This window comes from Microplitis demolitor, chromosome 3, assembly GCF_026212275.2.
Source record: "Microplitis demolitor isolate Queensland-Clemson2020A chromosome 3, iyMicDemo2.1a, whole genome shotgun sequence".
Taxonomy (NCBI): Eukaryota; Metazoa; Arthropoda; class Insecta; order Hymenoptera; family Braconidae; genus Microplitis; species Microplitis demolitor.
In genome coordinates, this window is record NC_068547.1 from 4425968 (window position 1) to 4429304 (window position 3337).

The following is a 3337-nucleotide window of genomic DNA, read 5'->3' on the forward strand; positions in this document are numbered from 1 at the left end:
AATTAAAAAATAAACAAAGATCAATGATAATTAAAAGTAATTAAACAAACAAATCTTTATTAATTAATTAATTATTAAAAAACAAGTTAATAATTATTAATAAAATTGAGAATTGAATGAAACGTTGATAAAAGATTAATTAATGAATATTTATTACCGAGATAATTAATTATATTAATGTGAATGATTATTAAGTATCTGACGTATGAAAGTTTTTAAATAATTTTTATTAAAGATAAATACAGTATTTAATTAATTTATTTAATCAACTTCTATTAGTTAATAAATTATTTAACTATTAATAACATATATAAATATATTTATATATGTATCAGCAATTTTTTTAAACGGATGCTTAATTAAACGTTTACTGACGCTTGATCTCACATTTTTAAAAATATATTTTTTTTAATTGTATAAATAATTATATTAAAGTCAAAAATATTTATTGTACAGAAGTATTAATGGCTTGTTAATTAAAATTAATTATTTAGCTTGACGTTAATTTTATAAATAATAATAAAAATAAGTAAATTTTTCAATTTTTAAATGCACAAAATTAATTGTCTATTTTAAAACTAAATTTAAATATCTCATATTACTTTTTTTTTATTTACGATTTATTAATTTTTTTTTAAATTATTATTTTTTAATGTATATATTATTAGTCTAGATGAATATTTTTATTTTCAGTATTGTGCCATTGATATTATAAATTTTGTTTTTATGAAAAGCGCGCGTAAAAAAAAAACGAAAGTATTTGTAGGAGTTAATAAAAAAAAAAAAATAAACAAACACTTGAAACTCCATCGTTATTTTAATTTTAAAATTATACGTATATATATTTAAATAATAACAAATTTTCATACAAATAAAACAGTAATTTGATTAAACAAAACGTCTTCAAATAAATATAAAGAGTTAAGTCTTGTCAGCAATTAAAAATATTAACATAAGTATAGATGTAGCAGACAAATTAAAAACTATAAATAAATAGAGTAAATAATTAAAAAAATAATAATTACAAAAAATGCACTTATTAATTTTTAGATTTTTTAAATGCGCATTTTTTTTAAATTTTATTTTATTAACTATTCACTCTATTTATTTATAATTTTAAATTTATCTAGTCTGCTGCATTGACACTCGTTATTAAATACTTTTTAATTTAAAATTAGAGTAAAAAGTTTTTATTTTATTATTAAAAGGAATTTAATGAGAGTATGATATATAAATATGAGATAATCATATATAGTTATACAATTTATTTATTATTGATGATGATGGAGTGATGAGTTTGAATAAATTAATGGATTAATATTAAATATTTAAGTGTAATAAAATAAAATAAATAAATTTTTAAAAATATTTTATTTAAAACTGAACTGTGTGAGTTTACAGTACGTTAAAAAGTAAAACATCAATCGATCAAACGTCATAAACGTTATTTTTATCGTAAATATGTCCATTGGATATTATATGCCAAGTTTTAATATTAATAATAATTATAATATATTTATTAATTATCAGAATTACCATTAAGTTAAATAATTATTAATTAATTTATTATCAGCTTGGTGTATGTTTTATTAATAAAATAATAAATGGGTAAGACTTGAGCTGTTAAGTTGAGAGTTAATTGATTAATACACTGATTAATAATAAACTCTTGAGTAATTTGAATCAAAGTGAAAATAATAATTATAATATTTAAAATAATTATAAATAAATGAATGAAATATAGGGCCTATTGTGTGCATTTATTAAATTTTATTGATTCATAATAAATGCTTACAATTGTGAGTAAGGATTAATAAATAAACTTATTAATTTTAATTATGTATTATTTAAATTTATACAAAGTAATACTTAAATACAAAACAAGTACACTAAAAACACACACTAAATCGATGTCCAAGAAGTATTTAAAAAAAAAAGTAAATAAAAATCGTCTTTATGTACAATTTGAAATTTATTGTTATATAAATTTATTTAATTTTTATTTTATTTTCAACATTCAAATTCTTTTTTTTTTTATTAATAATCAATTTATGTGTTCCTGGTGTGATAATTATGAAGTGCGGTTTTAATAATTTTTAATTATACAAATTTAATGTTTTTTTGATCCTTTTTCTCATGATCCTGAAGTTAAAAGACAATTAATAATTTTCGGAATTTTTTTTTAACAAATCTATTACAAAAAAACAAAAAAAATGGAATATGCACACGTAGAAAATTTAAAAAACTATAGATGCAATTTTTCAAATATTTTATTTTTATAATAGTTTTGAAAAAAATTCAAATAATTATTAGACGTCGGGTAACTTCAGGGTTACAAATTATGAGTTCGAATGTAGCAGACAGAAAAATTCAAAATTATACATAAATAGAATAAATAATTAATAAAATAGAATTTTTAAAAAATGCGCTTTTAAAAATTTAAAAATTAATAAGTGGATTTTTTATAAATATATTTTTTTAAATTGTTTCCTTTATTTACTTATAAATTTAAATTTATCTGTCTGCTACATTCACACTTATCATAAATTAACATGAAAGTGAAGTTGACGTCTATTAATATTTAGATTGTTTTCAAAGTGATAGACTTAAGAAAAACAAAATATTAAAAAAAAAACGACATCTGGAATTTTTTAAATTTTCTATACGTATTTTTTATTTTTTATTTCTTGTAAATGATTCATTGGAAAAGAAATTCAACAATTGACAACTGTCTGCTAACTTCAGGGTCATAAATTTTTAAACGTATTGTTGTTCCAATGAGAGCTCGGGATTTTTTCCCACCACTCTTCTTTACGCCGCCATTTTAATATTCAAAAAACTGCGGTAGTGGGGAGGGAACAAAATCCAAACTCATTGGTCATTGCTACTGGTCTGAGACCACTATTCAACTCATTTCCTTTGTTTTTTAATCAAAATCCATTTTTTCTTTTCATTTTATATTATTTCTAATAAACATAGATATATTTTTCAAAAATGTATGGATCAGTCTGAATATTGTCGTCATTATTGAGTGAGTGAGGTTATAAATCTTAGAAATAAATTAATGAGCGTAAATTCACGGGTCTGAATGTCACAGACATCAGGCAAATTTAAAATTATTAATAAATAAAGTAAATAATCAAAAAAAAATAATATTTATAAAAAATGCACTTATTAATTTTTGAATTTTTTAAACGCACATTTTTTTAAATTTTATTTTTTTAAATTATTTACTTTATTAATAATTTAAAAATTGTCTGATGTCTGCTACAGTCACACTCCAGTGGATTTGGCTCACAATCGGCAATTTTTTAATTTCTAAATAAATAAATAAAAT